We start from the raw sequence: 15,330 nt of genomic DNA on the forward strand, positions 1-15,330 counted from the left end.
TGCTAGTATTTTGTTAAGCATCTTGTGTGCATCTCTGCCATGTATTTTGTTGTCATGTTTGGTGGCTGTAGCATGTTCATCTCATTGCGTTTAGATGCCTACTTGCTGTAAATCGCAGACCGGTGTCATATCTTAAATCGCTTGCCATTTCCAAACCGTAACTCCGATTCCGGCGTTCTTTATATCGTTTTCAAGCGATTTCATCTCATATTTCCAGTGGCTTCCTTGGAATTCTAAGTTGAGGCCAGGTTCATGCATTTCCTGTCATATCTTGCATTTTGCATCCCGCATCGCACCCTGTATAGCATATCATCATTTCATCTTATCGCTTGATCCTTGCACGTGGTTGATTGTATCCTTGTTGCTTGTTTGTCTTGTTTGGGTAGAGCCGGGAGACGAGTTCGCTACCGAGGAGCCCGTTGAGTTTGCTTGTGAGGATCCAGTCAACTCTGACAACTGTGCAGGCAAGATGATCATACCCTCGAAATCACTACTATCTTTGCTATGCTAGTTTGCTCGCTCTTGCTATGCCAATGCTACGATGCCTACCTTTTGCTTGTCAGCCTCCCAAATTTCCATGTTGAAACTCTAACCCACCATTGTCCTAGCAAACCATTGATTGGCTATGTTACCGCTTTGCTCAGCCCCTCTTATAGCATTGCTAGTTGCAGGTGAAGATTGGAGGCCGTTCCTTGTTGGAACATCTTGTACTTACTTGTTGGGATATCATTATATTGCTATGTTATCTTAATGCATCTATATACTTGGTAAAGGATGGAAGGCTCGGCCTCTCGCCTAGTGTTTTGTTCCACTCTTGCCGCCCTAGTTTCCGTCATATCGGTGTTATGTTCCCGGATTTTGCGTTCCTTACGCGGTTGGGTTATAATGGGAACCCCTTGATAGTTCGCCTTGATTAAAGCTTTTCCAGCAATGCCCAACCTTGGTCTTACCATTTGCCACCTAGCCTCTTTTTCCCTCGGGTTTCCGGAGCCCGCGGGTCATCTTATTTTACCCCCCTGGGCCAGTGCTCCTCTGAGTGTTGGTCCGACCGAGTAGACTGCGGGGCCACCTCGGGGCAACTTGAGGGTTGGTTTTACTCGTAGGATGTCTCATCTGAGTGTGCCCTGGGAAAGAGATATGTGCAGCTCCTATCGGGATTTGTCGGCACATTCGGGCGGTGTTGCTGGTCTTGTTTTAACCTGTCGAATTGTCTTGTTGTACTGGGTTGCCGAGTCTGATTGGTGTGTCTCGGGTGGAGGTCTATTCCTTCGTTGACCGTGAGAGCTTGTCATGGGCTAAGTTGGGACTCCCCTGCAGGGATTGAACTTTCGAAAGCCGTGCCCGCGGTTATGGGCAGATGGGAATTTGTTAATGTCCGGTTGTAGATAACTTGAACCTTAATTAATTAAAATGAATCAACTGAGTGTGTTACCGTGATGGCCTCTTCTCGGCGGAGTCCGGGAAGTGGACACGGTGTTGGAGTAATGTTTGCGCAGGTTTCCTTCTAGCTTCTCGCTCGTGCTTTGCCTCCTCTTCTCGCTCTCTTTTGCGTATAAGATAGCCACCATATTTGCTAGCCGCTTGCTACAACTCCACATATATATTTGCCTTACCCTTCCTATAAGCTTAAATGGTCTTGATCGCGAGGGTGCGAGATTGCTGAGTCCCTGTGGCTCACAGATTAGTATAACTCCAGATGCAGGTCCAGGTGATTCCGCTCCAGGTGACGAGTACGAGCTCAAGTGGGAGTTCGACGAGGACTCTCAGCGTTACTACATGTCTTTTCCTGATGATCAGTAGTGGTGCCTAGTTGGGGTTTGATTCGGGGCCTTGTCGCATGTTGGGTTTTCTTCTATTTTGGCGCCGTAGTCAGGCCATGAGTGTTTGTATGATGGATGTTATTTATGTACTTTGATGTGACGTGGCGAGTGTAAGCCAACTAAGTTCTCCCCTTTATTATTCATATTACATGGGATGTTGTGAAGATTGCCTAACTTGCGACATATGCCTTCAATGCGATTATGTCTCTAAGTCGTGCCTCGACACGTGGGAGCTATAGTCGCATCGAGGGCGTTACAAACGGTCTGGCCAGCGTCACGTCTCTGGTTCGATACCTTTATCAATGAGGTCATTCTCAGCCTTCTCCCACAATGGCCGGGCTTTCAGGTTGAGGTAGATGGTTTCCGAAGGTTTCTTGGTTATGTGTTGAAGGATGGATACAGCTGGATGTAGGATTTGCTAGTTTGGGTGAGATATTATGCTTCCCCTGTATCCCCAACACCTGATTGCATAACCGGAAAGGTTCGGGAGTTTCATAGGTGGGAATTCTAGTAGCTCTAGTTCTTCTTCCACGGATATTGGTTTGAGATTGGGATTTCTTACCGACTATTCGTTCTTGATCCGTACCTTGTTGATTTATTTCTCTACCTTAATTCTACGTGGCTTCTCAATTTATGGATATGTGACCATTTGAAGAGGAATGCATTCGTTCATTTTGTTCGGATGTGAAGACTATATGTTGCAATTTTCATTCCGTTGGATTCAGCTTCAATATTTATCTGTCAATGTGCTAATGGTGGTCAACCTCTTCAGGATGGCTCCTCCAACGCGCACGACTCCGAATCCTGATCCGCCACCACCTCCACCTCCTCCAGAGGCATGGCAAGCTGTGATGGCCGCAACCAATGCAAACACTCAGCTGATCATGCAAATTCTCCAAGAGCGCAATCAAGGCAGCAATCAGAGTCACTTTGCTACACTCAACCAGTTCCTTGCTAACGGGCCAAAGACTTTCAGCAGTTGTGTTGAGGCAACCGATGCTGACGATTGGCTTGTGGATCTGTGTAAGCATTTCGAGTGCAGTAACGTCAGGCCTGAGGACTTTGTCAAGTTCGCTTCCTTCCAACTCAAAGATCAAGCTGCAGAATGGTTCCAGCAGTATAAGGACTCCAGAGGTGGACGTGTTATCACTTGGGATGATTTCCATCGAGATTTCCGAGCTCATCATATTCCGCAGAGCGTGGTTGAAAGCAAGCGTGAGGAATTCCGCAATCTGAAGCAAGGCTCTTTGTCTGTCTATGACTACAACAAGTTGTTCCAAAAGCTTGCCCGCTTTGCCAAGCAGGACGTGCCTGATGAGAAGAGCATGATATACCAGTTCAGGGGTGGTCTCAGAGAAGATATTCACCTCGCTCTTGTTCTCTTCGAGCCCTTGAGGTACGATGAGTTCTACGACATGGCACTGAAGCAAGAGGCTGCTCAGTTGAGGTGTGATGCTTCTAGGAAGCGAGTCAGAGATGTTACTCCTTCTACCTCTACTCAAGTGGCCAAGCAGCAGAAGTTTTGGCTTCCTCCTCCTCCTTTTCGGCAGCCGTATCAGCAGAAGAGCAAAGGTGGCAGTGGTTCTTCCCACCCACCCAACCCTGGCTTTCAGAACAAGACTTCGTCTCAAGCTCCAAGATCGAGTGCTCCATATCACCGTCCGCTTTCAGAGGTCACGTGCAACAAGTGCCAACAGAAGGGTCACTATGCCAACAAGTGTTTCAACCAGAGGCGTCTTCCTCCTCCTCCTCCTCCTGTCAGATCGGCAAGTACAGCTGTGGTCAAGCATAACCCCAAGCATGCTAAGGTCAATTTGATGAATGCAGCTCAGGCAGAGGACTCGTCAGATGTGATCATGGGTAACCTTCCTGTTAACGATGTTCCTGCAAAAGTTCTATTTGACACTGGTGCATCGCATTCCTTTTTGTCATGCCCTTTTGCATCGAAGCACAATGTTGATACCGAGATTATGCCCAAAGTCATGCAAGTTGTTTCTCCTGGCAAGCTTTTGACTTATAGTTTGGTTGCTCCCGATGTCTCTATCACGTTGGGCGATTACAAGTTTCTCTCTTCTCCGGTGGTTCTTGGTAACTCGGATATTGATCTTATTCTCGGAATGGATTGGCTTTCTAAGCACAAGGCACATCTTGATTGTGCTGCCAGGCGGATTCAATTGACTCATTCGTCTGAGGATGTAATTGTTTTTGCCGCTCGGGATAATACTATCCGTCTGTTTTCTCTCAATGAGAAGGGTGAATTGGACGCTATTTCGCAAATTCCAGTCATTTGTGAATATCAAGACGTTTTTCCAGAAGAGCTCCCAGGAATGCCTCCGCACCGGCCAGTTGAATTCGTTATTGAACTTGAGCCTGACACGAAACCTGTGTGCAAACGTCCTTACAAGCTCGGACCTGAAGAGTTGAAGGAGCTGAAGAAGCAACTCGATGAGCAAGAAAGAATGGGTCTCATCCGGCCTAGTTCTTCTCCGTGGGGTTGTGGTGTTCTTTTTGTGAAGAAGAAGGATGGATCGGACCGACTTTGTGTTGATTACCGTCCAGTGAACAAGAAGACCATCAAGAACAAATACCCACTTCCCAACATCAATGAGCTGTTCGAACAACTCAAAGGTGCCCAAGTATTCTCCAAGCTTGATCTCCGTATGGGTTATCACCAGATTCGCATTCGTGAAGAAGATATTCCCAAGACAGCATTCAGAACAAGCTTTGGTTCATATGAATACACTGTCATGTCTTTTGGCCTCGCCAACGCTCCTCCGACGTTCTCTCGCATGATGAACTTCATCTTCAACGCCTACACCAATGACTTCGTTTTGGTCTATCTCGACGACATTCTGGTTTTCTCCAAGAACAAGGAAGATCATGCCAAGCACTTGCGTTTGGTTCTTGATAAGCTCAGAGAACATCAGTTCTACGCCAAGTTCTCCAAGTGTGAATTTTGGCTCGATGAGGTTCTTTATCTTGGTCATATCATCTCTGCCAAGGGCATTGCCGTGAATCCTGAGAAGGTGTCTGCAATTGTGAATTGGGAACCTCCTCAGAACGTGAAGCAACTCCGCAGTTTTCTCGGTCTCGCAAGCTATTGCCGAAGATTCGTTGAAAACTTTTCCAAGATCGCGAAGCCTCTCTCTAATCTTCTTCAGAAGCACGTCAAGTACGTTTGGTCTCCGGAGTGTGATATTGCTTTCAACACTTTGAAAGAGAAGTTGATCACTGCTCCAGTTCTGACTCCGTCTGATGAATCCAAGCCGTACGAGGTCTTTTGTGATGCCTCTCTCCAAGGTCTTGGCGCAGTTTTGATGCAAGATAAGAAAGTTGTTGCTTATACATCTCGCCAGTTGAAGCCTAATGAGAAGAACTACCCCACTCATGATCTCGAGTTGGCGGCAGTTGTGCATGCTCTGTTGACTTGGAGACATCTTCTATTGGGAAGAAAAGTGGACATTTTCACTGATCACAAGAGTCTCAAGTACATCTTCACTCAGCCTAATCTCAACCTCAGGCAAACTCGATGGGTCAAAATGATTCAAGAGTATAATTCGAGTATTGAGTATACTCCAGGCAAGGCCAATGTGATTGCTGATGCTTTGAGCAAAAAGGCCTACTGCAACAGTTTGATTCTCAAGCCTTATCAACCCGAGCTTTGTGAAGCTTTCCGCAAACTTAATCTGCAAGTTGTTCCTCAAGGTTTCCTCGCCAACCTTCAAGTCTCTCCTACCTTAGAAGACCAGATTCGCCAAGCCCAGCTTCTTGATGCTATGGTGAAAAAGGTGAAGATTGGGATTGCCAAGAGTCAGTCCAAGTACAAGTGCTACTGCCTTGATGACAAGGACACTCTCTTCTTCGAGGATCGTATTGTTGTGCCCAAAGGTGTCCTCCGTAAAGTGATCATGAACGAGGCTCACAATTCTCTCCTCCACATCCACCCTGGGAGCACGAAGATGTATCAGGACCTCAAGCAAGCTTATTGGTGGACTCGAATGAAGCGCGAGATCGCTCAATTCGTGAATGAATGTGATGTCTGCAGAAGAGTGAAGGCAGAACACCAAAGGCCAGCAGGTCTCCTCCAACCTCTTGCCATTCCAGAATGGAAGTTTGACCACATTGAAATGGACTTCGTGACTGGGTTTCCAAAGTCCAAGCGTGGCAATGATGCTATATTTGTTGTCATCGACAAACTCACCAAAGTGGCTCACTTTCTGCCTATCAAAGAGTCGATCACTGCAGCTCAATTGGCAGAACTCTATACCTCTCGCATTGTCTCTCTGCACGGTATTCCTCAAGTGATATCTTCAGACCGTGGCAGCATCTTTACCTCCAAGTTTTGGGATTCTTTTTAGAAGGCCATGGGCACTAACATCCGCTTCAGCACTGCTTTCCATCCTCAAACAAGCGGTCAAGTCGAGCGTGTCAACCAGATTCTTGAAGATATGCTCAGGGCTTGTGTGATCTCCTTCGGCATGAAGTGGGAGGATTGTCTTCCTTATGCTGAATTCTCCTATAACAACAGTTTTCAAGCAAGTTCGGGCAAGGCCCCTTTTGAAATTCTGTATGGCAGGAAGTGTCGTACCCCTCTCAACTGGTCTGAAACCGGTGAACGTTAGCTGCTGGGTAATGACTTAATCACAGAAGCAGAAGAAATGTGCAAAGTCATTCGTGATAACCTCAAAGCAGCCCAATCCCGCCAGAAGAGCTACTATGATAGTAAGCACCGTGATTTGGCTTTCGAGATCGGAGATCATGTTTACCTCCGTGTCTCTCCTATGAAAGGTACTCGTCGCTTCGGTATCAAAGGGAAGCTTGCCCCTAGATACGTGGAACCTTTCAAGATTGTCAGCAACAGAGGCGACCTCGCCTATCAACTCGAGCTTCCTTCAAACTTTGCAAATGTTCATGACGTGTTCCATGTCTCTCAGCTTCGAAAGTGCTTCAAGACTCCTGATCGCACAGTCAACTTCGAGGACATTGAGCTCCAAGAAGATCTCTCTTATCGTGAGCACCCAGTTGCTATTCTTGAAGAGACTGAATGCAAGACTCGCAACAAGTCAATCAAATTTCTCAAAGTCAAGTGGTCACACTATTCCGACCGAGAAGCTACCTGGGAACGTGAGGATCACCTCCGTTCTGAGTACCCGGAGTTCTTTCAGTCCTAGATCTCGGGACGAGATCTTTTCGTAGTGGTGGAGTGTTGTAACACCCCGGATGTAACTTTCCCTATTTGTACTCCAACTCTTGCCGTTTCCGGCGTTAAGTTATATTTATTTCTCGGGTTCGGGTCTTTGTCTCCGTGTGTTGTTGTCTTTGTCATGCATCTCATGTCATCATGTGCATTGCATTTGCATACGCGTTCATCTCATGCAGTCGAGCATTTTCCCCGTTGTCCGTTTTGCATTCCGGCGCTTCGTTCTCCTCCGGTGGTCATTTCTAGATTTCTTTCGTGTGTGGGGATTAAACATTTCCGGATTGGACCGAGACTTGCCAAGCGGCCTTGGTTTACTACCGGTAGACCGCCTGTCAAGTTTCGTATCATTTGGACTTCGTTTGATACTCCAACGGTTAACCGAGGGACCGAAAAGGCCTCGTGTGTGTTGCAGCCCAACACTCCTTCATTTTGGCCCAAAACCCACCAAACTCTGCTCCATGTCCTAGAGTGTTCGATCACGATCGTGTGGCCGAAAACCGCACCTCATTTGGACTCTCCTAGCTCCACTTATGCCTATAAATAGTCCCCCCGTTTTTCGGATCTCTCCTCCCCCACGAAACCCTAGAAAAATCCTTCGCGCGCCGGCCGGACACGTCCGCCGCCGCCGCCAGCCTCTCCGCAGCCGCCACGTGGCAGGCGCCACCGCCGCCGCCGCCGGCCCGCCCGAGCCCGCGGGAGGCCCCCGCGAGCCCGAGCCACCGCCGCCCGGCACCCGCGCCTCAGCCGCCCCTCGTCCTCGCGCCCGGTGGCCGGCGCCGCCGCCCCGCCATCTCCGGCCGCCCGAAGCCGGCCGGACCTCGCCGCTCCCGCCGGCAGCCGCGCCCCGCCGCGGCCGGGCCTCGCCGCCGCCGCCCCGGTCGCCGCCTCTCGCCGCCATCCTCGTCGCGGCCGCCGCCCGCCACCACCGGCCGCCCCGGCCTCGTCCCCAACTCCGGCGATCGCCGGTGAATAGTGCCGCCGCCTCGGGCCACGAGCCCCGAAACCCTAGATCTGGATCCAGAGGTTGTTTTTTTTTGCTAAGTCCCAGATATTTTTACTCCATATGCTCCTGTTCGAGGTCCCGTAACTTTGCATTCGTAGCTCCGATTTGGACATATAGTATATCAAAATGTTCGTCTCGGCGAGTACATCATTTCATTCCATTGCATCATTTTCATTTGAGCTCATCTTGATGCCCAAAATGCTGTTAGAAAGAGGCTTCGTGAGTTAATTGTTAGATCTGCTAGTTCATCTTAGACTTTTGTCATTTTTGCCATGATTATTGTGTGCATGATATGCCTGTGAGTCCTTCATATGTTTTGTTAAGGATTTTGTCTTCTTTCCAGAGGTGCAACCCATGCATTTTTAGGATGTGTGTGGTGACTTGTGCAAGCTTTCAAGTGAGGCACCCGGGAAATCTGTTTTCAGAGACTTAGAAGTTTTTCACTAAGTCTGGGATTATTTAGTTCATGATGCCATATGTTCAGCTTGTTTCCTAGTGATCCGTGCCTCTTTTGAGGATGATCAGTAAAGGAGTTTTGTTAATCATGTTATGCTCTATCCATACATGTCTTTGTTTGCAATTATGGAGGACCCTAGCTTGAGTCAATCAAGCTCTACTTTTGCTTCGTGGTGAATCTGGGCAGATCGTCAACTCGTTTGCGATTTTGCCGATGTTGTTGTAGTTGATCCGTGCATGCTATGCCATTGTTCTTGCCATGTCTAGCTTGTATTTTGTGCCTTATTAATGGATGTATGCCTGCCTTGCCATGACTTGCACCGTGGTGAGTGCATCGAGCTCGTTTACATGCCTTCGTGAGTTATATTTCAGCATGTCTCAGTTTTCACTGTGTGAAAACTGATTGTGTTTTAGCTATGTTTGTGTGCTTATTAGTATATTTTGTGATCCCTTTTGGCCCCAGGTCACTTAGGGACTTTTGTTAAGCTTGTTGAGTAGCTCCATGCCATGTTCTTACTTGTATTAATCAGGTCATGTATCATGTTGTTATGCTGCTCCGAAGAGAGTTTCGTGATCTGAAATTTCAGACAAGTGTTAATTTCACCAAGTCTGGAATCTGTTTTGCATTTGCGTTTTTGCCATGCTTGTTTGAACCTCATAATGGATGAATTGGCCGTGGCTCAGTGCTAGTCTTTTGTTAAGCATCTTGTGTGCATCCCCTCCATGTATTTTGTTGTCACGTTTGGTGGCTGTAGCATGTTCATCTCATTGCATTTAGATGCCTACTTGCTGTAAATCGCAGACCGGTGTCATATCTTAAATCGTTTGCCATTTCCAAACCGTAACTCCGATTCCGGAGTTCTTTATATCGTTTTCAAGCGATTTCATCTCATCTTTCCAGTGGCACCCTTGGAATTCCAAGTTGAGGCCAGGTTCATGCATTTCCTGTCATATCTTGCATTTTGCATCCCGCATCGCACCCCGCATAGCATATCATCATTTCATCTTATCGCTTGATCCTTGCACGTGGTTGATTGTATCCTTGTTGCTTGTTTGTCTTGTTTGGGTAGAGCCGGGAGACGAGTTCGCTACCGTGGATCCCGTTGAGTTTACTTGTGAGGATCCAGTCAACTCTGACAACTGTGCAGGCAAGATGATCATACCCTCGAAATCACTACTATCTTTGCTATGCTAGTTTGCACGCTCTTGCTATGCCAATGCTACGATGCCTACCTTTTGCTTGTCAGCCTCCCAAATTGCCATGTTGAAACTCTAACCCACCATTGTCCTAGCAAACCGTTGATTGGCTATGTTACCGCTTTGCTCAGCCCCTGTTATAGCGTTGCTAGTTGCAGGTGAAGATTGGAGGCCGTTCCTTGTTGGAACATCTTGTACTTACTTTTTGGGATATCATTATATTGCTATGTTATCTTAATGCATCTATATACTTGGTAAAGGGTGGAAGGCTCGGCCTCTCGCCTAGTGTTTTGTTCCACTCTTGCCGCCCTAGTTTCCGTCATATCGGTGTTATGTTCCCGGATTTTGCGTTCCTTACGCGGTTGGGTTATAATGGGAACCCCTTGATAGTTCGCCTTGATTAAAGCTTTTCCAGCAATGCCCAACCTTTGTCTTACCATTTGCCACCTAGCCTCTTTTTCCCTCGGGTTTCCGGAGCCCGCGGGTCATCTTATTTTACCCCCCTGGGCCAGTGCTCCTCTGAGTGTTGGTCCAACCGAGTAGACTTCGGGGCCACCTCGGGGCAACTTGAGGGTTGGTTTTACTCGTAGGATGTCTCATCTGAGTGTGCCCTGAGAAAGAGATATGTGCAGCTCCTATCGGGATTTGTCGGCACATTCGGGCGGTGTTGCTGGTCTTGTTTTAACCTGTCGAATTGTCTTGTTGTACCGGGTTGCCGAGTCTGATCGGTGTGTCTCAGGTGGAGGTCTATTCCTTCGTTGACCGTGAGAGCTTGTCATGGGCTAAGTTGGGACTCCCCTGCAGGGATTGAACTTTCGAAAGCCATGCCCGCGGTGATGGGCAGATGGGAATTTGTTAATGTCCGGTTGTAGATAACTTGAACCTTAATTAATTAAAATGAATCAACTCAGTGTGTTACCGTGATGGCCTCTTCTCGGCGGAGTCCGGGAAGTGGACACGGTGTTGGAGTAATGTTTGCGCAGGTTTCCTTCTAGCTTCTCGCTCGTGCTTTGCCTCCTCTTCTCGCTCTCTTTTGCGTATAAGATAGCCACCATATTTGCTAGCCGCTTGCTGTAGCTCCACATATATATTTGCCTTACCCTTCCTATAAGCTTAAATGGTCTTGATCGCGAGGGTGCGAGATTGCTGAGTCCCTGTGGCTCACAGATTACTATAACTCCAGATGCAGGTCCAGGTGATTCCGCTCCAGGTGACGAGTACGAGCTCAAGTGGGAGTTCGACGAGGACTCTCAGCGTTACTACGTGTCTTTTCCTGATTATCAGTAGTGGTGCCTAGTTGGGGTTTGATTCGGGGCCTTGTCGCATGTTGGGTTTTCTTCTATTTTGGCGCCGTAGTCGGGCCATGAGTGTTTGTATGATGGATGTTATTTATGTACTTTGATGTGACGTGGCGAGTGTAAGCCAGCTAAGTTCTCCCCTTTATTATTCATATTACATGGGATGTTGTGAAGATTGCCTAACTTGCGACATATGCCTTCAATGCGATTATGTCTCTAAGTCGTGCCTCGACACGTGGGAGCTATAGTCGCATCGAGGGTGTTACAAACGGTCTGGCAGCGTCGCGTCTCTGGTTCGATACCTTTATCAATGAGGTCATTCTCAGCCTTCTCCCACAACGGCCGGGCTTTCAGGTAGTCACCTGACCCCGTGCGATGGTGATGCTTCTTCTTTGCAGCATTTTTCTTGTTTATCGTTGACATCTTCGGTGCTCTCTCAGATTTCTTTTTGGTGACAAATGCGGGCCACTGATCTTTGATCTTCTCAAATCGGCCGATGAATTCTGGAGTCTTGTCCTCGTCAACAAACAATGATTTCAGCCCATTCTTCCACCGCCTGAATAGCTCAGCCATATTCTTAAGAGCATAAGCCTTGATCATTGGCTTTTTAACTAGATTCTCCGAATCCTCCTCTGGCGGGAAGGTGAAATTTTCCTGCAGTGTGGTCCAAAGATCAGCTTTCTACCTATCACTGACATAAGACACATGAGAGTCTTTGTCCTTAGGCTTCAACCATTGCTCGATGTTGATCGCGATCATGTCCCTAACTAGAACCCCGCACTGAGCATTAAATTTTCGCTTGGTCCGGAGGGGTTCAATCGGTTGGCCAGCGCGATCAATTTCGATGATCGTGTACCTTCCATCCGAGCGCAACTTTCTCTTCGGGCCTCGTGTCGTTACTGAAGTGTTGCTCGATCCGGAGGGCTAGAAAAGAAGAAAAAGAAGAGAGTTAATATGTGTACATACCAAAAACAATTAATGCATCAATTAGCTATAGTCAGCACATGCTTAATTAATTAATATATATACCTGGCCAGACTCTGTTCGGTCACCGGAGCCGTCATCACGGTGTCCTTCCCCCTCCATTCGGTCACCGGAGCGGTCATCACGGTGTCCTTCCTCCTCCATTGTTTCATCATCGTCATAGCCTGCTTCTTCATCATGTCTTTCCAGACCATCGGTGCATGTGTCGTTGAGAAACGACAAGACGGCATCACTTCCGTGTGCGATTATCTCCCCCAACACCGCTTCTTGTGCTTCGTCTCGGGGGTGCGGATCCATAGTTTCTGCAAATATTTACAACATGGCAATTATTATTCAAACATGACAGATGGATATATTAGTGGCAAACGTTGAACTAGCTAGCTAATTAAGCACAATAAGGAATCATATTAGTGGCGTGGCCTCGATGCTTCTCTAGGGTTTGGGGTGGCCTCGACGACAACGCTCTTTTAACTTGGTAAATTTGGGTGGCCTTGAGAGACTTTGTCGGGTAGGGGCGCGGCGGGAGGGGGTAGGAGACCGACATCATTTTTTTCCTAGGGTTTGGGTGTCCTCGAGAGTTTTGGTCGAGTGAGAGGGCCGGGGGGTGCTCCCGTGGTATAAGTTATCACGGTCGAGAGGGGGTATATATATCGACCGCCCCTCATGTCGAAGTTATCCGGAAGGGGGTTATATGGACAAGATGACATGCATACATGGGAAAATAATGTTATCGGAGAGGGGTTATATCGACCCCCCCCCTCGTGTTGAAGTTATCGGGAGGGGGTATATCGACAACGACATACCCGATAAAAAAAAGACGAAGAAGAAATAAAAAGAGGAGAAGAAGAAATGAATAGAGGAGAAGATCGAAGAAAAAAAAAGAAGAAGAAAAAGAGGAGAAGAAGAAAGGAATAGAGGAGGAGAAGAAATTTTTTCTTCTTTTTTCCTCTTCTTATTTATTTCTCCTCTTCTTATCCTTTCTTCCTCTTCTTATTTTCCTTTTTCCTCTCATTCCTTTTCTTCTTCTTCCTTTCCTAGCTAGATATATAAAACTTTTCTTAAAATGTAACTTTTGCATATATAAAACTTTTTCTTCTTCTTTCCTTCTTCCTTCTCTTCCTTCTTCCTAAATATATAAGACTTTTCTAAAAATGAAACTAACCTAAAATGTACTAAATCAGAGAACATATATAGATAAAAATCTTCTAAAAATCTAACTTTTGCATATGTGTATTTTTAAAACATCATGCATATTACAATTGAAAAAACTACATACATACATACAAAAAACATGTAAAAAATACATACATACATATATCAACATACATAAAAAAATACATATATCTAAAAAATACATACATATATGAAAATCTAAAAACATGTAAAAAATAGCATGTATAACTAAAAAAGCACGGCGGCGGCGGGGCCGGCAGGGGCGCGGTGCTCACAGAGGGATGCGTCGGAGCAGGAATGCGCGGCGGGCGACGTCGGGGCGAGCAGGGGCGCGGGGAGTGGTGCGGCGACGGCGCCGGGACAGGGGCGGTGCACGCCGGGGCAGGGGCGGCGTGCGGCGACGGCGTCGGGCGAGGGCACAGGCGACGGCGAGGGCGCGGGCGACGGGGACGTTGACGGCGGGGGCGGCAGGCGGTGTCGGGGCAGCCTGGCGGCGTCGATGTCGTCGAGGCGTCGTCGGGGGAAACTGCGAGATGAAGATGAAATTTTTTCACAAGTGTTGGTTATATACCCAGAGCTTTGGTCCCGGTTCGTGGCACCAACCGAGACCAATGCTCCCTTTAGTCCCGGTTGGTGCCACCAACCGGGACCAAAGGTCTCTTTTCAGCAGCCCAAAGGGCGGGAAGCAGAGTCCTTTGGTCTCGGTTGGTGGCACCAACCGGGACTAAAAGGGGGGGCATTGGTTCCGGTTAGTACCACGAACCGGTACGAATGCCCCCCTTTGGTACTGGTTGGTTGAACCAACCGAGACCAAAGGCCTCTTGCTGCCCGCGTCGCGGCCAAAAGTTTAGTCCCACCTCGCTAGTTGAGAGGGACCGGGAGTGGTTTATAAGCGCTGCTGCGCCCACCCTCTCGAGCTCCTCTCAAATACAGACTTTCGGGCCTAATCTATCACTATGTGCCTGTGGGCCTATTCGGCCTCCTGCGGGCCTGAATCCTGGCCCATGGTTGGGTTTCTAGTCGTATTCAGGCCGTGGGCGTCCAGTAGGTGGCACTTTTTTGTTTTCTTTGTTGCTTTATTTATTTTATTTTGTTTCTACTTACAACAAAATACTTACTGTTGCTATTTTTATTTATTTTGTTAAAGTTTATTTATTTTACTTTATTAAAGTTTATTTTGTTTTTACTTATTTATTTTATTAAAGTTTATTTTATTCTATTTTATTTTGTTTCTACTTATTTATTTTATTTTGTTTCTACTTATTTATTAAAGTTTATTTTGTTTCTTTCTGCTTTTCATGTTTTGAACAGAAAATACTTATAATACTAGAGGTTTATAAAAGCTTTTTAGTTGATTCCCTTTGCTATTAGAGTTTTATAAAAGTTTTTTAGTTGATTTTACTTTTGCTATTAAAGAATATCATAGTTTTGTTTTAGTTGATCATAACAGAATATTTTAATTGATTATTTTTGAGCTTAATGATGTGGCCTTTTAGTTGATCAGGGTTTCATACGGAAACTCATCTGTTACACAGGGATTTCATTTTTTAAACTTATTTGAACTCCAGACTTTTTGTGTATTCCAAATGCACCATTCAAAGCCACATCATCAATTTTCAACCCTTTCTGACTTCATTTGTTATTTTTCATGCATTTACTGATTTTTTCAGCTATAAGACCCTGAAATTCAAAAGCATTTCAAATGAACTCTGAAAAGGTTGAAAGTTGGCATGGCATCATCATTTCACCCACATAGCATGTGATAAAAAGTTGAGAGGGTTACGGCAAGAACTAGATGCACTTCGTGTACAGAATGGACAATCTCTTTCGAAGTATCAGAGTTTCATACGAAAACTCATCTGTTACATAGGGATTTCATTTTTCTAAAATTATTTAAACTCCACACTTTTTGTGTGTTCAAAATGCACCATTCAAAGCCACATCATCAATTTTCATCCCTTTCTGACTTCATTTATTATTTTTCATGCATTTACTGATTTTTTTGAGCCATAAGACCCTGAAATTCAGAAGCATTTCAAATGAACTCTGAAAAGGTTGAAAGTTGGCATGGTATCATCATTTCACCCACATAGCATGTGCTAAGAAGTTGAGAAGGTTACGGCAAAAACTAGATGCACTTCGTGTACAAAATGGACAATCTCTTTCGAAGTATCAAGGTTTCATACGGGAACTCATCTG

The sequence above is a fragment of the Triticum urartu genome, chromosome 7, assembly GCF_003073215.2.
Source record: "Triticum urartu cultivar G1812 chromosome 7, Tu2.1, whole genome shotgun sequence".
Classification (NCBI taxonomy): domain Eukaryota; kingdom Viridiplantae; phylum Streptophyta; class Magnoliopsida; order Poales; family Poaceae; genus Triticum; species Triticum urartu.